The 22,929-nt window shown below is 56.6% G+C and overlaps 1 protein-coding gene across 7 annotated transcripts in view; it reads left to right on the top strand.

The window, feature by feature from the left end:
* Positions 1 to 22,929, top strand: part of CAMTA1 (calmodulin binding transcription activator 1) — a 544,421-nt gene that overhangs the window by 251,940 nt on the left and 269,552 nt on the right. The gene's annotated exons all lie outside the window — the stretch shown is intronic.

A 22,929-nucleotide genomic window follows, 5' to 3' on the forward strand; every position in this document is an offset into this window, starting at 1 on the left:
TCTGCTGCTATTATAAATGGGATTTCCCCCTCCTGTATTGATTTCTGCTATTTTATTCAGCTTTTTTTTGCATTTAATTCTTTTTCTTCTTTGAATTATGTATGGGCTTTTTTTTCCATATAGTGTATTTTTTTCCCTGAGATTCCTCCGAGTGGAGGCTCGTTGCTGTCTTTATTTATCGTGGCTGTTGTGTTCTGAACTCGGGCCCCCATCAAGGGTGATGGACATAGCTAGTCAGACGTGGGTGGGCAGTTTGATGGTTCAGGATGGAGGGTGCCAGGTGGCGGTGCAAAGTCTCGATGCCCATTCTGCCCAGCTGGGCATGGTGGGCCCTGCTTGCTGCGTGAGCTCTTGCCAACCCCGGGTGCCTCTGTGTGGGAGCAGCGTCGCGTTAACGGATGCACCAAGGCTCTCTTGCTTCTGAACTCCGCCCGGGACTCCCTCCCACAGTGCCCTGGGTCCCGGTTTGCCCTTGAGCCCACTCACCTCTGCAGCTGGTCGCAGGTGGGACTCTGACGCCATCTTTTTCACAGACCCCAGTGGGCCCCCACTGGGCCAGCAGGAGCCCCCAGCCTCGGGCAGCCTTCCCCTGGAGTTTTGGGGCTGAGTTGTGCACATTGATTACTGTTCTCCAGTGACCGCCTGCTAGCATTTCCCAGCCTTGTAACTGGTCTTCTGTATGTGTGTGCGTGCGTGTGTGTATGTGTGTGTGTGTGTGCATGTGTATGTGTGTGCACGTGTGCGTGCGTGTGTGTGCGTGCGTGTGTGCATGCATGTGTGTGCGTGTGTGTGTGCATGTGCGTGTGTGTGTGTGCGTGTGTGTGTGCGTGTGTGTGTGTCCGTGAAGAATTGGACTCAGTTTTCCCTTCCACAGGCTTATCACCAAACGGGCTCTACTTGGTTGTAATTCCCTTAAAGACACTTCTGGGTCATCCAGGACCCCTGGGAAGGCGGTGAGAGGTGAGCGGCGGGCACGCCAGGGCTGCGTGCCAAGCTGGGGGCAGGGAATGGGGCTCTCTCCTTCACACGCGGGACTTGAGAAGCAGAGCCGTCACCGGAATTATCCTTCTTGTTTGAAACAGACTAAATCCATCCTCGTGAAAATGCACACACGGCCTGAAATAGCTGCTCCGTCTCCTCTGCCACGCGGCACCTCAAGCCATGCCCTCCCACCCACTCCCCACTCCCCCGCACAGCCAGCTTCACGCCAACCTGCTCACAGGGCACTGTCACCAGCCTGCCCTCGGGGGCACATGTCATCAGCCTGTGCCCAGCGCCAGTGCCAAGCCCCTCCCTGGGGGTTGGAGACCCACCCTCTGTGCCGGGCCCTCCCAGGCTGAGCTGCCGGCCACTCCGAAAATTGGTGCCGGGCCTGGACCCTTCCTCCTACTGCTTCTCTGTGCCCCGGCCCCAGGCCAGTACCTCCTCCACCCTCAGTTCCCTCCTGCCACCGGCCCAAACAGAGGTGCTGGCTGATTTCTGCCCAAGCCTGAAAGGTAGGGCTTGGTGAGACCCTCTTGTTCGTCCACTCACACAACCACACGCCCCCCTGTGGCCAGCCGCGCCCCCTCCAGGCGCCGGGCGGAATTGCAGGCATTGTCCCGCTGACTGTCCAGTGGGCAGCGTCTTTTCTGTGGCCCTGTTCGTGGCACTCTGGCCAGGTTCGCCCGGGGTCCCGAGGGCAGGCTGCTCCTCACCTTCATTCACTAGTTCACATGCTTGTACGTGTGTTTGCGCCGCACTTGTCATGGGCTTCCCTGGGAAGGGTTCTATTAGCAGAAACTCACCCGAGCAGAGATTTCTCTCTGTCTCTCTTCTTTCTGTGTCTGTCTCTGTCTCTCTGCCTCTGTCTCTCTCTGTCTCTATATCTCTGTGTCTCTGTCTCTCTCTGTGTGTACCTCTCTGCCTCTGTCTATCTCTCTGTCTCTGTCTCTCTGCCTGTCTGTCTGTCTCTATATCTCTGTGTGTCTCTCTCTCTGTGTGTCTGTACCTTTCTGCCTCCGTCTCTATCTCTGTATCTCTGTTTCTCTCTGTCTCTCTCTGCCTCTGTCTTTGTCTGTCTCTCTTTATCTCTCTATGTCTGTGTCTCTGTCTCTATCTCTTTGTGTCTCTGTCTCTCCATGTCTCTGTCTCTCTCTATGTCTCTGTGTCTCTCTCTGTCTCTGTCTGTCTCTCCCTGCTGATCTCTGGTGTCTGAGCGCCCCAGAGCTGTGGCTGTGTTCCTGGCACGGTCCCTGGTGTCAGAGGACTTGGGGCGTGTGCGGGGCGGGTGCTACGTGCTTCGTGATCCCATATACACACACCCGTGCTGCTGAGGCTGCCATCAGATCGGCCCCCATGGAGCGTGACGGGCACGTGGCCGCCCCTTGCTGGGATTGTGGTTTGATGGAGAGACGGGGGTGGCTCCGTGCCGGGAAGACGGGAACTGGTAGGGGGCACAGCATGCCCGGGGCTGAGGACAAGCTTCCGGGGGGTCTGCAGAGACCAGCAGGCATTGGGAGGCCGGAGGGGCTGTCCGCGTCTTCCTGGGCCCTCCCACCCGGGGCCTTCTGTGGGAGTGGCCGGGGGCGACCCCTGCACAGAAACCCACCCCCCCACTGCCCAAGTCCAGCCTCCTCCTCCCTCCCCGCGTGAGGCTTCAGAGCACTTCTTTATTTTGCTCTTGAGACAGAGGGTGGTTCCCCTTATCCTTAGTAATCGCGTGCGTTTCCTTGACGAGCAGAGGTGCTCTGGCGTTCCGCAGAGGTGAGGATGTGGAGGCCGCCCTGCCAATCACGCGCGCCTCCCCGGGATTAGCCGTTGTGTTAATTGCTCCTCGGAAAAAACTGCCAAGTCCGTTGTTTCAGGCTCTGGCTTCTCGAATATTGCAGATGTCATCTCAAATGCAAATTGTATTTGGGATGGAGATGGCGGCCGGTCGGCTGGCTCCCCGGCGCTGACGCGGCGTGAGATGCTGCATCTGATGCTTGGATTATTAATTACATCTTTGACGGGGTTCAGGGAACTGTGGGTGGGGAGAGCTGTCAGGCCTATTCCCAGGCTCTCTCTCGGAGAGACCTCGGGGCTCATGTCAGCAACCATCTGTTGGAACTGGCCGGAGCGACGCATGAGCCCCTTCCTCCTCGGGTCCAGCCCATCGAGTGCCGCCTGGCCACGTGGCCACGGTGCCTCTCCCCCTTGCTGCGTGTTTCAGGGTCCCTGGCACCCCTTCCTTCGGGACCAGGAGAGACTGAATTTGAAAAGAATTCCACTTCTCGCTTTTTATTTTATACTTAAAAGACTTTATTGTGGGGGGGGGGGGGCGGGGGGAAGCAGTCCCTGCGTTTCAGAAATGTCAGAGACAGGTCTGAAGGGACCTGTCCCGCCTGCACCAGCCCCCCAGTGGGTAGCCCTGGCTTCCTTTGTGTGGCCAGCTCTCTCCATCTCTCTGGATTCTGGGCTTTTTTTTTTTTTCTGGAGCGTTTGAAAGTAACTTTCAGACACGCGTCCCCAGTGTCCCGGAGGCCGACGCGTCAGCACTGCACCGCACGGTCTCTTGCATAACCACCCCGGGGAGGAGGGAGCCGCGGCCGCCACTCTGCAGCCGAGGTGTCATTCCTGCAGTGTGTCCTTGGCGCAGAGGCAGCCCCCCACCGGCCCTGCCGGGCAGCCCGGCCGCACCTCTCCTCCGGCCGGGAGAAAGAGCCCTTCAGTGCTGTCCCCTGCCGCCTCCCGGTGGGAGGGAGACCCGGGGCTGTGTCCTGTGGTTGCCCTTCACCCCGCCAGTCCCTCTGGGTCATGAGGCTCAATGGCCAGCCTGCCCCGCCCACCGGGACCCCCGATGATTGATGAGGATGCAGCGTGCCAGGGTCCCCCCACTGTTGTTTTCCCCTTCGTAATTAATTGGTCTTCGGTGCCGAGCTAGTTGAGGCCGGTGTAAATATCTTGTTTTCCATGAAACTTTTCCCCACTTATTTTCACAGCCATTGATGAGTCTTGCCTGAATCAATTATTGCTGTAATGTGGGCCAGATGGTGTTTCGCCCGAATTTATTTATTGTTTAGAACTTTCTACTGTAGTGCATCGCTTTTTGCTCGCATGCCTTTATTTATTTACGCCTTGATTTAGCCAGACCCATCTGGATGCCGCGTTCCTCCCTAGCCTTGGGTCAGAGACCGGCCTCGGGCTGACGGCCAGTGGGTGCAGGATCGCCACTGGGGCTTCATCTGGTGCTCTGCCCTGTGTGTGTGTGTGTGTGTCTGTGTCTGTGTGTATCTGTATGTATCTTTGTGTGTCTCTGTGTGTGTCTGTGCCTTTTGTGTCTGTGTGTGTATGTGTGTGTTTGTATATGTCTGTGTCTGTCTGTCTGTGTGTGTATCTGTGTATGTCTTGTATGTGTCTGTACGTGTGTCTCTGTGTGTATGTCTGTGAGTGTGTCTGTATGTGTTTGTCTATGTGTACCTGTATGTCTCTGTATGTGTGTCTATATGTGTCTCTGTGAATGTCTGCGTGTGTCTGTGTATGTCTGTGTGTGTCTGTATGTGTGTCTATCTGTGTCTGTGTGTGTCTGTATGTGTGTCTATGTGTGTCTGTGTGTGCCTGTATGTGGGTCTGCTGTATATGTCTGTGTGTCTGTGTGTTTGTTTATATGCCTGTGTGTCTCTGTGTGTGTCTATGTGTGTTTGTGTATTCTGTATGTGTGTGTCTATATGTGTGTATGTGTCTGCGTGTGTCTGTATGTGTGTCTATGTGTGTCTGTGCATGCCTGTATGTGTGTCTATGTGTATATGTCTATGAGTGTGTCTGTGTGTTTGTCTGTATGTACCTGTGTGTCTCTGTGTGTGTCTGTGTGTGTCTATATGTGTCTGTGTGTCTATGTATGTCTGTGTGTGTCTATGCGTGTCTGTATGTGTGTGTGTGTGTGTGTGTGTGCTTGGCGGGCATGCCTAGAGGTTGCTTTCCTGGTTGCCGGAGCAGCCATATCTTGTGCCAGGGATTGTGACTGAGCACCAGTGAAACCAACATCCCAACCTCTGCACTGTCTCTCTGGCCCCGGTTTTTTCCAAGTACTTCAGTTAGCAGATCTGTGTGAGTCAGGGTGGGGAGGATAGCCACCTGATAATCGCCTGGGTCCTTAACATTTGGCCCTGGTTGTTTTATGGGGACCAACCTGTGAGCCACCTTTTTTTTCCTTTTATTGTTGGAGACAGACCCAGCAGGCCCTGTGCGGGGAGGCTGGGGGCTGTGCCTGGGGGTGGGGGGCGGGGTGCTCAGATCACTGGGCTGACGTTTGAGTGTTCAGCCCGAGAAGGTGCTGGGGGCCTCAGGGCACAAACTGGGGGCAGGGATCAGTGGGGGGGGGGCGCAGTACAGGAACAGACACTCTGTGCTGGGACTCCGCCCACGTGGGCACGTGCTCAAGCCCTCTGAGCTATCTCCGGCCCCTTATTGTTATTTATTAATCGAGTGTATTTATTTATGGGACTGACACGTGGCACTTCTCCGGGCCGCCCTTCTTGGTGCCGGGGTGCACGGTACGGAACCAGGCTTGCTGACTGCTGGGCCAGTGCCGTTTAGCCCCAGACTCTGTGTTTAAACGCATCTCCAAGAGTCTGTTGGCCAGAACCCCTCCTCCACGGGCCGACATGCATATCGTCCGCCCTTGAGGGCTGGCACCGGTGTGAGCTGCAGGTGCTGGTCTGCATCCGGGTGTCGCATGTCGCCTTCTGCCGGCCGGCTCCCTCGGCCGGCTCCCTCCTGCCCGCCCGGCCCGGCCCGTCCTCCCAGAGGCAGCGGCGGGGATGCTGGTTCAGCCCAGATACTCCTGTGCTGTTGGAGATCTTGCCCTGAAGGGAGTGGGCCTGGGGCACGCGCCCCTGACAAGGCTGCCTCCCGCCTCCCCGCCTCCAGTCTCTGCACTTCAAAACCCCAAGATGCGCCCAGGTTGGCATCGGGCGTTCTCGTGCCGGCTCTGCCCTTGGCCCCAGCTCACCCGGGAGAGATGTTTCTGGAATCCTTGGGGTTTGTGCTGTGCGTGTGACTTTTCTTCCAGGCTTTGTCGCTGTCCTGCTAGGAAGACAGAAGGAAGGGATGTGTGGGTGTGTGGGCATCCCCTGCATGTGTGCGTGCCCCCTGCAACACCCCCCCCCCCCCCCCCGCCACCTCAGTGGCTCCATCCGAACTCCACCTCCCCGGGCTCCTAGCCTGGTGCCTGCCCGCCCCAGCACAGAGGCCTTCCGCCAGGACACTTCCTTTCAGAACCTGGAAACGTTTGTGGAGCCTGTACCTTAGACGGGGCCCACCACAAGTCACCACCAACTCCAGGTTTATTTATTTATTTTTGCTTTTGGGGTCACACCCAGCAATGTACAGGGGTTACTCCTGGTTCATGCACGCAGGAATTACTCCTGGCCATGCTCAGGGGACCATATAGGATTCTGGGAATCGAACCCGGGTCAGGCCGCGTGCAAGGCAAACGCACTACCCGCTGTGCTCCAGCTCCACCAACTCCAGTTTTGTGCACTGGGCTCATTCCCTGGTGCCCAGGGCCATGCTCAGATTCCTCAGGCCAGCCTTCCCCCCATGACTGAGCCTGGCCGTACTGCTTTTTCTTTTCTTTCTTTTCTTTCTTTTTTTGGTTTTTGGGTCACACCCAGCCATGCTCAGGGGTTACTCCTGGCTCATGCACTCAGGAATTACTCCTGGCCGTGCTCGGGGGAACCCTATGGAATGTCGGGGATTGAACCTGGGTCGGCCGCGTGCAAGGCCAATGCCTCCCCGCTGCTGCTATCGCTCCGGCCCCCGTGCTGTTATTCCTGGGAATAGGAGAGACCCCGGTTCCTCCTTTCTTTCTCTGCTTGTTGGCCTCAGTTTGCTGTGGGGCCCGTTTCCCGGTCTGGCCGATTTGTTTCCCCAGGATTGAAAATGTGTTTGTGGAAGTGGAGAACAGAACAGCCATGTGGAGAGAGAAGTCCCTGCTCCCGCCTGCAAGCCCCGCTGACCTCCTCAGCCCTGTGCTTCAGGGCTGGGCGAGTAGTCCCCATAGCTGCCCTCGTACCATGTCCACTAGCAGTGCCTACTGTTCTGAAATGTCCTGACTGGGGGCCTCGGTCCTGCCCTCGTGTCTTGGAGGTTCCCGGGCTCTTCTTCCCGCGCGGCCCAGCTCAGCTCACAATGGTCCCGTGTAGTGGGAAACAGCCCTGGGACTTGCACAGTTCACCGGTTGTGTTTCGTTCTGCTTCTCAGATTTATTTCCTGGTGCTCTTCCTCCTATTTTCTGAACTCGGTGTTTGAGAATTGTCATTTCTCCTGGACATGAATTCTTTTTTTTCTTTTTGGGTCACTCCCAGTGATGCTCAGGGGTTCCTTCTGGCTCTGCACTCAGGAATTACTCCTGGCGGTGCTCGGGGGACCCTATGGGATGCCGGGGATTGAACTCTGGGCGGCCGTGTGCCAGGCAAACGCCCACCCGTTGTACTATCGCCCCAGCTCCAGGACATGAATGTTTTATGAACGTTTCACCTAATCACAGCTTGAAATGTGACTTAAGGTGTTTTAATCCTCACACATAGATGTTTGGCTAGCTCTCTGGTCCCTAAAGGATTTTTGTTGTTTCTCTGTTTGAAAAAACTAATTTCTGGTCTTACTGCATTTTGATTGAAAATATTCTTTGAATTATTTCTGCTTCCTGGAACACGGTGGTGATTTATTTGTCACCTGATCCATGATCGATTTTATGGACATTTTCTGCACACCGAAGGAGGCTTATGCTCTAGCCCAAGATACTGGCCAGTCCAGGGGGTCTTGCCTGTCACATGGTTCTCAGCACTTGGGGCTGGGAAATGGGATTTGTTCCCCGGGAGGCAGGGGCCTGCCACTGTCCCTGTGTACCCCGTGAGTTCTGATCACAGCTGGGTTTCTTCTTGCACATTTGCTTTCTGATGGTCCCGGGGTCCCGCCTGGTCCTGACTTCAGCTTCCTGAGTCCCTTTTAGAAAGTGTGCCCTTTTTTTTTGCTTTTTGGGTCACACTCAGCGATGCACAGGGGTTACTTCTGACTCTGCACTCAGGCGTTACTCCTGGCGGTGCTCAGGGGACCCTATGGGATGCTGGGGATCGAACCTGGGTCAACTGCGTGCAAGGCAAATGCCCTCCCCGCTGTGCTATCGCTCCAGCCCCAAAACCTGCTTTCTTTTATTTTTTTTTGCTTTTTGGGTCACACCCAAATGATGCACAGGGGTTACTCCTGGCTCTGCACTCAGAAATTCCTCCTGGCGGTGCTCGGGGGACCCTATGGGATGCTGGGAATCAAACCCGGGTCGACCGTGTGCAAGGCAAACGCCCTCCCCGCTGTGCTATTGCTCCAGCCCCAGGAAATGTGCCTTTGGTAGGTGATGTTTCGTTGTCCCGTGTTCTCAAAGCTAATATTGAGGTGACTTAAGCCTGATCTTAGTGATACGTCCCAGGGGAACGTGATGCATATGCTGGTTCTCTAACATTTTCATATGTGACTTGTGAATATTATAACTCATATTCTGGTTCCCCTTTTATGATCTCTCTGTTCTTTGCCTTTTTAAAGATTTTTCTTTTGATGGGAGAAACATTTTTCACTTTGTTCTAACGCGGACTTTTGTACTTACTGTCTTTTAAAAAAAAATTTTTTTTAATTGAATCACCGTGAGGTACACCGTTACAGAGCTGTTCATGGTCGGGTTTCAGTCATACGGTGTTCCAGCACCTTCCCTCCACCAGTGTACATTTCCACCACCCGTAATCCCAGTTCCCCTCCTGCTTCCCCTCCCTCCGTCTGTCTCTATAGCAGACGCTTTGCTTCTCTGTCTGTCTGTCTTTCTCTCTTTTTCTCTCTCTAGCTCCTCTTTGGGGGTTTGCAATACAGATACCGAGAGGTTATCGTGTTTGTCCCTTTACCGACTTTCAGCATGAAGTTCCCGTCCAGAGTGATCATTTCCCACGATCTTCGTCTTAGTGGTCCCTTCTCTCTCCCAGCTGCCTTCTGGCCCAGCCCCCAATGCCAATGCCGGCTTTCAAATGTGGGCCAGTCCTCCTGGCCCTTATCTTACTGTCTTTATGGATTTTCTCGGTTCCCTGTAAACTTGATTATCTGATATGTCAGCTGGCCGAGAGAGCCCCCAATCCCCCCAAACACAATCATAATGACATATTAAGTGTGTATGAGGTAATTTTCTGCAAGCCACCCTTGTATGCTTTGCGTGTTATCTAATTTCCTAGCCCCCCTCTGACCCCCACCCCCCTCCCCCGCCGGTCATCCTAGGCAGTGTGCATATCCCAGACAGTGTTCTCTACAGCCGTCAGGTTGTACAGAGCGTATATCGGTGCTCTTTCAGTTACACCATCATGGTTCTAGACATGTATATTGTATCATTTCCTGTAACCCATCCTTCTCTTCCATGTGGATTGTAAGCGGTTTCCTGTGCAACCACGATCGAGGCTATTCTTGGTTTTGCTTCTTTTGCTATATACGACGATTTAGAGGTATTATTTGTACTTAGAGCAAGCATGCCTGTAGGCTCTGCCCACACTAGTCAGATCTCTGATGAGAGACGTATTTCCTTCCTGTAAGTTCACTTGCCAAACTCCCAGTCGCCTCCTGCCTGGATAAAGCTCCCTTGGGGGTCACATCCTTGCAAAGGGAACAGGGGTATCACCCCCTTCCCCAAACACGCACATACTCACACCAGTTCTTACATTGTAAACATTCTTTCCTTCAATTACTTTGCTTTTTTGCAAGGCAAACGCCCTACCCACTGGACTACTGCCGCGGGCTCTTACTTTGCTTTTTGAAGACCTGCTTTGCTGGATATAAAATCTTTGGTACCTGGTACCTGGGCCCAGGAAAGACAGCCCAGCAGGAAAGACAGCTTGTGCCTGCACATAGCTGGCCCAGGTCCAATCCCCCGTACCGCATAGGGTCCCTCCAAACCCCTCCAGGTGTGACCCCTGGACACAGAGCCAGGAGTAAGCGCCGAGCACCGCCAGGTGTGGCCCCCAAACAAAAGCCAAACCTTTGGTTCCCACCATCCTGCTGTGCATTTTCCGACACCCCCCCCCACTCCCCCCCCCCCCCCCCCCCCCGGCACTGCTCAGAGACAGAGAATCCGGCCTCTCCATCCGCTCTGTGACTCGGTTCATCTTTTTGTTTGGGGGCGCTGAGGATGTTCTTCACTTGCTGCTTTGAGCTTCTGGTTCCGTTTCCCGAGTTCTGCCGCGCCCTCCCTGCCGCCGCCTGGTCGCACAGGGGGAGTGTTTCTCGGGGGCTGAGAGACGGATTTTCTTCTTTTCCTAGACGCTCGCACCTCTGCGTTCCCAGCTGCGCCTGGTTTCCAGGAATATTTAGCTCAAGGGCTCCCTCTGCTGTTGGTGTAGCGGAGTGCGGGCTGCGGCCGTGGCTGGAGGCAGCGAGGGTGTTTGCGTGTCTCCCCGTGTTTTCAGGGGTTGGTGACTTTGCGGGGTCTGGACTGTCCACGTGGGATCTCCCCCTTCTCCTCGGGCCCGACTCTGTCCCGGCTGCTCAAGCCCTCCCTTACAGCCTCCTCGTCTCTCCGTTCTTCCTGTGGGCGGTCCCCCTCCTCCCCTTTCTCCCCTCTGTGCAGTTCCGGGGTCCTTCCTGCTCCCCAGAGGCTGGGGAGGGGGGCTTGTCAGTTTGGGGCGGTTCTTTGTGTCCCTGGTATTTATACCGCCTCTTCTAGCCTTGCACTCCTGTGTGATTTGAGGGGCTCTGTGTGAGATCAGATTTCTGCGCCCCACCCTGTCCTGTATGGAGCCCCTCACACCCCAGCCGCCCTGCAGTGCTGTATGGGAAGGTGCCCCGGGAACCTTGAGGACCTGCTTGAATAGGGGTCCTTCTCGGAGCTGTGGGACCCTCTCAGAGCTGCGGGTCCTTCTCAGAGTTGGGGTCCTCTCAGAGTTGGGATCCCTCTCAGAGCTGCAGGAGCCTCTCAGAGTTGGGGTCCCTCTCAGAGTTGGGGTCCCTCTCAGGGCTGCAGGAGCCTCTCAGAGTTGGGGTCCCTCTCAGGGCTTCAGGAGCCTCTCAGAGTTGGGGTCCCTCTCAGGGCTGCAGGAGCCTCTCAGAGCTGCAGGAGCCTCTCAGAGTTGGGGTCCCTCTCAGACTTGGGGTCCCTCTCAGAGTTTCAGGACCCTCTCAGAGTTGGGGGTCCCTCTCAGAGTTGGGGTCCCTCTCAGAGCTGCAGGACCCTCTCAGATTTGGGGTCCCTCTCAGAGTTGGGGTCCCTCTCAGAGTTTCAGGACCCTCTCAGAGTTGGGGGTCCCTCTCAGAGTTTCAGGACCCTCTCAGAGTTGTGGGTCCCTCTTAGAGTTTGGGGGTCCCTTTCAGAGTTCAGGGTCCCTCTCAGAATTGGGGGTCCCTCTTAGAGTTTGGGGTCCCTTTAAGAGTTGTGGGCGGCTACTGAGTTCTCTCCTCTCCAGTGCTCGTCAGCCCTGTCTCCAGGCTGCCTGGGTGGCCTGAGTGGGGGAGGGTTGGTTTGCATTCAGGGGGGCTGATGAGACCCTGTGGCTGGCTGGTGTGGCACATGACATAGATGCTGCCTTCATGCAGGTGATGTGTGCGAGCGTGTGTGTGAGTTGCATGTGCGGTGAGCACAGTCACGTGTGATGTGCAGTGAGTGCAGTCACATGTGTAGTCTGCCACGTGCAGCGTGATTGCATGTGCATGTGGCATTGTAGTGAGCATGGATCAAGTGCCCGGTGAGCAGGATCCCGTGTGCAGTGTGATGCGTGATCACATGTGCAGTGTGGCATCGTGGCATGATTGTGTGTGCAGTGTGATCACGTGCTCAATGTGGCATGTGTGGAATGATCATGTGTGCAGTATGGCATGTATAGTGTGATTGTGTGTGCAGTGTGATCGCATGTGTGGCACGATTGCATGTGCAGTGTGGCATGTGTGCTGTGATCACATGTGCAGCGTGGCATGTGCGCTGTGATCATATGTGTGGTGTGGCATGTACGATGTGATCATATATACAGTGTGCTGTGTGTGGTGTGATCACATGTGTATGGCATGTGCAGTGTGATCACGTGTGCAATGTAGCGTGTGCGCCATGATCACGTGTGCGGTCTGGCATGTGCAGTGTGATGACACATGCAGATCCTTATCTGGAGGCGCTTCCCCACCCCAGCGGATTCCTGGGTGGTCCCAGCCTGGCCAGCACGGGTCATGGCCGTGTATGGCGGGGGCAGAGGGGGGCCCACGCGGGGCGTAGTGGGGGGGCGGAGCCTTTGGTGGGAAACAGACTCTGCCGAGCACAGCCGCACCCTGCCCTGCGCGTGGGCCCCCGTGGGCGTCCCAGGGTCACGTCTATCCTGCCAGAGGCAGCGCGCGTCTGTGGACAGGCCGATTCGACACGGGGGACCTGGGAATGGATGAAGAAAAGAGATGAAGTTGCTTCCAGACAGTAGGGAGGGGGCAGGGACCTGGGCCCTCTTGGGCCTGGCCTGCTCCTACGGGGGCCCCGGTCCCACCAGAACCCTTAGCTGAGAAGCTTTGGGTGACTCACAAGTGTCCCCTGACCACGGGGGCCAAGCCTGGCGCTGGGCCTCTGTTCAGGGACTTCGGGGCACCCCCTGCCCACTCCTTTCGGCACGCCCACCCCCTGCTGGGCTGGACGCCAAGGACAGTCCCGGGCCCTCTGGAAGTCCCTTGGGAGGCTCTGGAAGAACCGCCGGTGGCCAAGCCGGGTCGCCGGGGCCAGGTCTGCCTTTGGCAGAGGAAGAGGCTCCGGGCTCCTTTCTTTTTCTCTTCCCTCCGTCCCTCCTTCATTCCCAGATTGTTTTAGTTCCTTCCAGGCACATGCCCAACTGTGGGCAGTGAAGCTGCTTTGTTTTCTGCTCACTAAGCTTACAGCCCCGCAGAGGGTGAAAGCATGAGATGGGTGTGCGTGTGTGTGTCCGTGCGTGTGTGTGCGCATGCATGTGTGTGCATGTGCGTCTGTATGTGTGCGTGTGTACATGTGCGTGTGTGTGCGTGTGTGTGTGCATCTGTGTGTGCGTCTGTGCGTGTGTGTGTCCTGGGGTAGGCATTAGGCAGGGAGAGTATGGACGGGGAGAGGCATAGTGGGACACCCAAACCAGGTGCACTCCCAGAGCCCACGTGGCCCCCTTGGCCACAGGTGGCCAGCCCGAGGGCAGACCTGGTACCCACCCATTGCCACTGTCTTGGCGTGACCAGCACACCAAGAGGAGGAAAATGCTCACAGCAACGCGAGTTGCGGGTAGTAACTTCCACGTGGAAGGAAGTCGGGGGACACATGTGCGCCCACGAGGGTTCTGGATATACTTTGGCCACCTCTTGCCCCCCGGCACTGCTGGGTCTGTTCTGCTTAGGGATCAGCGCTCAGTGCTGTGCTTGGTTCCAAGACCGGCAGGAGCAGACGTCACTCCATCTGCGGCGTGGGGGGTCGAGGGTCCTGAGTGACCAACCCAGCACCCTGGCGTGGCGTCCCTCTGCCGAGCCTGCAAGCGTGCCTTCCTCATGCTACCTGGTGTCCGAGGATGATCATTCTAGTTGCAGACTCTACCTTCCTGGGCATTCGTGCCTGGCAAGGTTGGTGGCAGAGAAGCTTCCAGACCTTCCCTTGCCCTGTACTGAAGGGTGTCAGTGGGAGCTGCCCGCGGCTCCTTTAAGAACCTGGTGGTTGGGGGCACCAGGAGGAATTCGGGGTTTTCTGTCTGTCTCACTCCATGGTGCTGAGCAGGGCAGGGGGGTTGGGTCAGATGGGCAGGTGATGGGCCTCCGTGTGGGGTGGGTGTAGGCCTTGGGGGTCCCCTGGGCTTCCAGGCTCCGAGGCTTGTGGGGTCACACTGCCCTCCAGACCCTTCCTCTAGGCCAGAACCCTCCTGGGGGCTGAGCGGCGGCCAGGACCACCACGCCGTGCCGCGGACCCCAGGCAGCTGGCCAGAACCGACCCCCTGACTCCCCAGTAGAGGGGACAGGAAGGGGCACCCTGAGCTCTGGGTGCAGCGCTGATTTAATCCGCTCCCCATGTGAACTAAGGAAATTCCTCATGCCCCTAACCAGGGCCCCGCCCCCGAGGCGGGCGGTCACCAGGGGCTGCAGACGCCCCCCCCCCCCCACCCTGCCCAGTCCCCTGGACACTGAGATGCAGCTCCTGTGTCTGCCCAGGGTCCGGCGTAGGGGACAGGGCTGGCTCGGCCCTGAGCTGGGGGCTCACCACGGGGGCAGTGCCCCCGACCCAGCACTCTGGTCCAGGGTCCTGAGCACCGTGAGGATGGGGGACCCGGAGTGGTGGTGGGGAGCCCCGGGGGCTTCGGCCTCCCCCCACACCCACCCCCACTCAGCCCCCTCCTGGCCGTCAGCCATCACCTCCTAATAAATGATGTGTCTGACATTTACCAAATTTTTATGTGACAATTTCGAGGGACCCGCGTGCACGGAGCAGCCTTATTAATATTGCAGTGGCACGCTTAGGGGCGCATCTGGGCAGGGGCCGCCGGGCGGTGATTTATGAGCTTGGGGACAGGAGGGGCCCGGGGCCCGCTTGCCCGTGACCCCTTCAAGCTGAGCGGGGCAGCACCAGCAAGGGGCTGGGGGATAGTGAGAACCCCAGGAAGCGGTCCCTGCCTCGCTCTCACCCCTGCTTGGAGTTCCCAGGCTCCGTCCCCTAGGGCACCCCTGGGGGACCAGGGGAGAGGGGTTGGGATGTGCCCAAGACACAGCCGGCAGCCGGACACCCCCGGCCCAGCTCCCGTGCCCGCCCCGTCCTGGGGGCCAGTTGGAGGACAGACCACGTGCTGCCTGCCCACCTCTAGACCCCCTCAGCCCTAGACCCAGTGAGTTGCTCACCAGATCTGGGGGGTAACTGCTAAAGCTTCAGCAGCCCTGAGCACTGCCAGGGGTGAACCCTGAGCACAGAACCAGGAGTCAGCCCTGAGCACCACTAGCAGTGAGCCCTGAGCATAGAGCTGGGCGTGATCCCTGAGCACAGATCCGGGAGTGATCCCTGAGCACAGAGTCAGGAGTCAGCCCCGAGTAGCACCAGGAATGAGCCCTGAGCACAGAGCCAGGAGTCAGCCCTGAGCACTGCCAGGAGTGAGCCCTGAGCACAGAGCCAGGAGTCAGCCCCAAGCACAGAGCCAAGAGTCAGCCTTGAGCACAGAGCCAGGAGTCAGCCCCAAGCACAGAGCCAAGAGTCAGCCCTGAGCACAGAGCCAGGAGTCAGCCCCAAGCACAGAGCCAGGAATCAGCCCCAAGCACCACCATTAGTGTCCCAAAACAAGACAGAGCAGAACGATTCTGTGTGCGCGTCGGGCTGTGTACGGCTGTCCAATGTGCGGCAGTCTTCCTGCCTTGTGTCCCCTGCCGGCCTGAGGGGCCCCTTGGATTCTCCTCCCGCCCATCTCTCTGGAGGGAAGCAAAGAGCGAAGCCCCCGAGAGAGGCACCGTCTCTCCCGAGGGAGTTTTCATGGCGACTCCTTTATGGGCCTTCAGGGTACGCCGGGTTCCCCTCCCCCGAGGGAACATTCCTCATCTCCTCGGGCAAAGCTGATTTCCGCCCAAAGGCTTCTCTCGGGCACAGGGGGCACAGACAGGATCAGGCAGGAGGTAGTGGGGTCAGGAGTCACTGTGGAGCTCCCACCAGTGTGGATGCTGGGCTGAGTTCTCCCCCAACAGAGACCTGCTCGCCAGGCGCTAACCACTGGGCACACTCCTTGTCTCACGCAGATCCTTGGGGGTCATTCAGAAAGCACCGGACGTTAGTCCTGGGGGTGCTGGGGGTAGCGGGACCCCGTCGCTGCACCCCAGGCTCCCAAAACACCCTGTTTTCTGCCCCCCCCCCGCCCCGGACCAAACCCCAAGGACAGCCACACTCTGCCCCAAGCCTCACCTTTCCATCAGTCTCACCTGCCGTGGGGGTGGGGTGTCGGGGGCTTCCTTGTTCCCACCCTGAGCTGCTGAACCCCTGGCTTAGTGCCAGGGCATGGAAGGGGGTCCCCTGGGGTCAGCAGGGTGGAGGGCAGCGGAGGGGGTGCTAGGAGGGGCCCTGGCTGAGCGGCTTCTGGTGATTCCAGGGGTCCCCCCTCTTCCTAGCTGAGGTCCGCCCGTTGCTTTGGGTCCCCCGAGGGGTCTCAGAGCGGCTGGGTGGGGGGACCCCACTTGAGACATGGCTCCCCGCCCTGGGACAGAACTTCTGAAACCCTTTCTGTTCGGGTTTTGTTTGGTTTTGGATTTAGTGTCACACACACACACACATACACAGCTGCTCACACACACAACTGTTTACAACACACAACTGCTCACACACAACTGCTTGTACACACACAACTGCTCACACAAAGAACTGCCCGTACATACAGCTGCCCACACACACAACTGTTCACACACAACTGCTCACACACACAGGTGCTTGTACACACACCTCCTCACACAGCTGCTCACACACACAACTACTCACACATACAACTGCTCATATCCACAACTACGCATACCCACAACGGCTCACACACAACTGCTCATATCCACAACTACTCATACCCACAACGGCTCACACACAACTGCTCATATCCACAACTGCTCACACACACAACTGCTCACACACAACTACCTCACACACACAACTGCTCACGCACAACTGCTCACACACAACTGCTCACACACACAACTGCTCACACACACAGCTGCTTGTACACACAGCTCCTCACACACACAGCTGCTCACACACACAACTGCTCACACACAACTGCTAATACCCACAACGGCTCACACACAACTGCTCATATCCACAACTGCTCACACACACAGCTGCTCACACATACACTCACACACACACAACTGCTCACACACGAAACCCCTCGCACACACCCAATGCTTACACAGCCCCTCCCACCTCCGCCTCGCCGCCCATCTTTGCAGTTCCCTGAAACTGGGAGCCTGGAGGTCCTCACCACCCCCCACCGGGTGTCCTGTCCTCACTTCCCGAGCCCCCCAGGGAGCAACAGACAGCGTGCCAGGCGGGCCCCTCTGTCCTGGGCAGAGGGGGTCATGGGATTCCCCAGGGTCTCCCTGCCTGGAAGGGATGGGGTGGGATCTAAAATGTGGGGTCCAGCGGGGTCCCGCACGCACATGTTCCACCGGCTGGTCTCTGTTCCTCTGCTCACCTGGTTCCTCTCCAGAGAGGCCTGAGGCTCCCTCAGCTGCGTGCTGCTCTCTCTCCCCTCACAGCTTCTAAATAAGTTTCAATGAAAATTATCTTGCTTCACACACACACACACACACACACACACACACACACACACACGCAAAATATTTCCTGACACTCACTTCAAAACTCCTGACTCTTCCCTCCACAACCTTCTCCTGAAAATGTCAGACGTCGCCGTGCAAACCGACGAGGCCCCCCGGAACCCCCCTTCACTGTGACTTACCGCAACCTGGCCCCGCGCGCCCACCCCCGCCGCCCCACACACCCATTATTTGGAAGATTATTTTAGACACCTTGTCATCGCACGGGGAAGCAGCTCCGCGTGGATTTCTAAATTGTCTTTTGAAGAGAAGAAACCCCTGTGTGCTACGGCAGCCGCTCTGGGGGGGATGCCGAAGTGATTCCAAGTCGGATTAAAGATCCCGCCTCTCTGCACTGGTCCGGCTGCTCCCTGGCGCTAGTGTCCAGCCTGGGGGGTGGCCACTGCAACCACTGGCCGTGCCTTTGGGTCTCCCAACAGGTGTTCGCTTCCCGGCATGCTCTGACGCTCCCACAGACGGAGCCCGTCGAAGGTTCCAGGTCATTTTCCTGCCTGGTTTCCCCGAAGGCCCTTTGCATGCCTAGGGGGGGTGAGGCTGAGAACTTCGCATAAGCTCGAGCTCCCCTCTCTCCTTTTGGGGGTCCAGGAGGGGCAACGGTGAGACATTCTTCTCTCGGGGACACTGTGACCCGCGTCCCTCTCCTGCAGCGCTCGTCAGTGTGTTCACAGGGAAGTCAAGATGGAAAGGCACCTTCTCGTCATTTGTCGGCAGGGAAACTTTTTGTAATTCCCTCTTTTGCCCTTTGATAAATCAAAGGCGGAAGTCAACTGGGAAAGGGGGTTGGGGTACATGCCTGATTCTAAACCCCTTTCTTTGTTTTACTTAAAAAAATTTTAAGGGCTGGAGCAATAGCACAGCGGGTAGGGCATTTGCCTTGCACGCAGCCAACCCGGGTTCGATTCCCAGCATCCCATAGGGTCCCCTGAGCACCGCCGGGAGTCATTCCTGAGTGCAGAGCCAGGAGGAACCCTTGTGCATCGCTGCCAGGTGTGACCCAAAAAGCAAAATAATAATAATAATAATAATAAAATTTATTTAATTAAAAACTGGATTTTGGGGGGCTGGAGTGATAGCACAGAGGGTAGGGCGTTTGCCTTGCACGCGGCCGACCAGAGTTCGATTCCCAGCATCCCATATGGTTCACTGAGCACCGTCGGGAGTAATTCCTGAGTGCAGAGCCAGGAGTAACCCCTGTGCATCGCCGCCAGGTGTGACCCGAAAAGCAAAAATAAATAAATAAATAAATAAATAATAAAAACTGTGTTTTGGAGCCACATTCAGTGGCGCTCAGGAGTCACTCTTGGCTGTGCTGGGGGACCATATAGGGTGGCAGGGGTCAAATCATGGCCAGCCACATGCAAGGCCAGGAGCCTGCTCTGTGCTGCTTCGATCCCTCCCCAGAGTACAACGGGGAGAGCACTTGCCTTGCACATGGAAAACTCAGGTTCAGTCCCCAGCACCCCACATCATCCCTGGAGTCTGCCAGGAGTGATCCCTGAGCACCGCATCAGGAGTAAGCTCTGAGCACCACCAGCTGTGGCCCCCCCCCAAAAAAAAAGGGACAAAAAATGTAATAGGCCTCTGGATCCTTCAGCCAGCTTCTTGCTGGTGTCAGGGTCGTGACTATGCACGCATTTTATTTTATTTTATTTTTTAAATTTTTATTAGTGAAACGCCATGAGGTACAGTTGTAGACTTACAAACTTTTGTGCTTGGGTTTCAGTTATACGATAATCGAGTATCCATCCCTCCACCAGTGCCCAATCTCCACCACCACTGATCCCAGTATCCCTCCCACCCCCTACCTCCCCCCATCCCACTCTGCCTCTGTGGCAGGGCTTTCCCTTTTGTTCTCTCTCTCCTTTTGGGTGTTGTGGTCTGCAAAAGAGGCATTGAGTGGCATTCATGTTCGGTCTATAGTCTACTTTCAGCATGTATCTCCCTTCCTGGGAGGATCCTCCCAACACCCTTTATTTGGTGCTCCCTTCTCTATCTGAGCTTATGCACGCATTTTAGCATCCTTTGCATGTTTGTGTTGATGTTCAGATTGTCCCATTAGTTGTTCACGGGGCCCTTGAAGAATGCCCTGCGCCTCTTAGCCAGCCACAGCCCACCTCTGAGCAGCGTGAGAGGGGACCCATCGGAGAATGAGGAGCAAGACCCCTTCATTCTCCCCACTTCTGCTCAGCTTTAGGCCGGCGACCCCAGCCTATGCAATAAGGCAAGGGAAAGAAATCAGACGCGCCCAAAGGAAAAGGGAGGAGGGGACCTCTCTTGCTGCCTAGGAGCCCCGAGTGTGTATGTAGAAAGTCTTTAAGATCTGGGGAGTAAAGCATCACTAGATCTAATAAATGAGGTTAGCTAGGTCGAGGACGCGAGATCGATCTATAGAAATCAATCGTGTTTCTATAGAGTGGAGATGAATTATCCCCCCAAAAAAAGGAAATTAAGAAGACAATTTCATCTACAAGAGCATCCAGAAGAATAATGCGTTCAGGATAAATTTAATCCTCAGGGTGTAAAGCCAAGCCACGAAAATCTTAGAGAAATGAAAGATTTATGTAAATGAAGAAGCAGCCAATGGTCTGTGATTCCAAGTGAGCAAAAGAATCAGTAGTGTTCCGATAGCAATTCTTTCCAAGTTGTTTCTCGACTCAAAACAACCCCGGAAAAAATCCCAGCAGACCTTTAGATCATGTTGAGAAATTGTCAGCTGAAACCTAAAATTTTGTTGCACATACAAAGAGCCTAATGTCGCCAAAGCAGCTTTGAAAAAGAATAGCAAAAGGCCCAGCCTCCAGCCTCCCGATTTCAGAATTTACTCTAAAGCTGCAGTATTTGAGGCCGTGTTGGCGTAAGGATAGAGATGAAGCAGGGCCGGAGCTGTAGCACGGCAGGGAAGGCACTGGCTTTGCACGCGGCCGACCCGGGTTCGATTCCCCGGCATCCCACAGGGTCTCCCGAGAACCACCAGGAGTGATTCCTGAGTGCAGAGCCAGGAGGAACCCCTGAGCATCGCCGGGTGTGGCCCAAAAAAGAAAAATAAAAGATGAAAATGAAGTGAGGACGAAGCCCACCTGAACTCGGTGACTTAGTGTCAGCAAACGCACAAAAGCAAGTCATGGAGGGAAAGGGCAGTCTTAAGAAGCAGAAGCAGGGACCAGAGCGATAGCACAGCAGGTAGGGCGTGGGTTCGATTCCCCGGCATCTTTTATGGCCCCCCAAGCACCGCCAGGAGTGATTCCTGAGCGCAGAGAAGATTCTTCAGGTCTAAGGTAGGGCAGGATCCTTAGGGATGATGCTAAAAGCGCAGTTCAGAAACCATAGATAAATTGAACTTTGCGAGTAATAGAATTTTGTAATATAACTTTTGAAAGAGACCATTACGAAAGAGAAAAGTTGCAGACTGCAAGAGGAGACGCTTGCCAGTCACGCACATACCTCGGTCTTCAGCGCCTGTATTAAAGAAGACGAGTAACTGAGATTAAAATGGGCAAAGTGGGCAGGGTGATGGCGCCAGAAGGCAGGGCACCCGCCCAGCATGTGGCTGGCCCTGTATTCGATCCCCCACACCCCATATGCCCCCCCGAGCCCCACCAGGAGTGATCCCTGAGCGCGGAGGCACAAGTCGCCCTCCTGAATCGCTCCGAGGGCCCCCCTGAAAAAAAAACGACCTCCCCAAAAGGGGCAAAGGAGTTAGACAATTCGCCAGAGAAACTACGAATGACTAATAAGGAGATGAAAAGATTCTCACCATCATTAGTCACTAGAGAAATGCAAATTAAAACCCTCCACACACCCGCCAGGCTGGCTATAATCCAAAGACATAATACCCAGCACCGCAGCGATGGTGGCATAATATCAGACTCGGCAGCGCACGCAGGGAGGCCCGTGTCCTCATACGTTTCCAGCGGGTGTGCAGAGCGGCACGCTCCTTTGGAGAATGGGCCGGTGGTTTTATTTCTGTGCCATTGTTTGCGCCTGCCTTGCACGTTGGTGCAGGACTGTGGACGTGGCCACACGCCTTCTCCACTTCGAGGGTCCCGGGGGAGATCTGTGTGTGTGTGTGTGTGTGTGTGTGTGTGTGTGTGTGTGTGTGTGTGTATTTGCTCTGGTATCTGTGTGGATTCGTGACTTAATTCCGTTCAATCTCTCGTCCATTTGCATCTGCCGCTGCTGTCTCGTGAGTGATGGGTCCAGAGTCACCTTTTCCTCCCCCGTTCCTCGCCGCATTGCCTGGTACAGAGCCAGGCTCCCTCCTGCTGGACCGCGAAGCTGCCACATCACCTAAGACGATTGCTCGGGGGGGGGGGATGGGGGGGGATGGGGGGTTCTGTTCCGTTCCTGAGGTCGTGGCCGTCTCCCCCGAGGAGCCAGGCTGTCTGGGGGCGTCCTGGCTCGCCCCTCTGTCTCCGTCCCCACTGTGACGTTGCTGACGTTTGTCACTTGCAGCGTTTCTCTGGCTCTTCCTCCTGGACCGTGGCTTCTCTCAGAAGGTGGCAGGGCCGTAGGGAGCACCTCGGTTCTCCCCCTGGGTTTCTGCTCGCCGCCGTCAGGGCTCTGCACTCTCCCTGGGGCACTCCTTGGGATCCTGCACCTCCCCAAGGATGTCCCGAGATGAGGATTCCAGTGTGCACGGATGAGGGGGTCAGGAAACCCCGGCAAGCCTGTGAATGCAATAGTCAGCAGGGAGACCCAGAGGGTGGCCTCGTTCCTGCTGAGTCACCATGGGAAGATCGAGGGCTGTGCTGGCCACGGAGGCTCCCGGGTTCCCTGAACACGGGTGGGGCTCCCTGGGTTCCCCGAACATGGGTGGGGGCTCCCCCAGTTACTCAGACATGGGTGGGGCACCCTGGGTTACCCAGACATGAGTGGGGCACCCTGTGTTACCCAGACATGGGTGGGAGGCTCCCCAGGTTACCCAGACACAGGTAGGGGCTCCCCGGGTTACCCGGACACGGGTGGGAGCTCCTCGGGGTACCTAGACATGGGTGGGGCACCCTGTGTTACCCAGACATGGGTGGGGGCTCCCCAGGTTATCCAGACACAGGTGGGGGCTTCCTGGGTTACCCAGATGCAGGTGGGGCACCCCAAGTTGCCCAGACACAGGTGGGGCTCCCCGGTTAGCCGGACACAGGTTACCTGGCCGAATAAGGAGTGAGGGCCTAAGGTTGCCATAGTTACTCCAGAATTGGGGGCCTGGGGGCAGAGTGCTAGTGCTGTGAGTAGGACACTTGCCTTGCATGCAGCTGGCCGGATTCAGCCCCCGGCACCCCATCCGGTCCCCCCAAACCACAGGAGTGATTCCTGCACGCTGAGGAGTGGTGCGGGTGTGGCCAGCAGGGTTGATCGTGTGGGCGCAGAGCCGGCAGTGAGCCCGCAGGGGGCATGGACGGAAGGACACGGGCAGGGTCTGAGGGAGGCCGGCGGCGACTCCACACCACCCCTCTCAGAGAGCGTGACGCAGACGCAGATGTGGGTGTGGACACAGGGGCAGAGTTGGAGGTTTAGTCGTCGACCCAGAGGGCGCCGTGGCGTGAATCTGGGGCAGGCGTAGGTGTCAGGGTGAGTGGCAGCTGTGGGTCGGGGCGGAGAGAGCGAATAGACAGACGCAGGCCCAGACAGACGGGACAT

Source organism: Sorex fumeus, unplaced genomic scaffold (genome assembly GCF_029834395.1).
Source record: "Sorex fumeus unplaced genomic scaffold, SorFum_2.1 ptg000054l, whole genome shotgun sequence".
NCBI classification, from domain to species: domain Eukaryota; kingdom Metazoa; phylum Chordata; class Mammalia; order Eulipotyphla; family Soricidae; genus Sorex; species Sorex fumeus.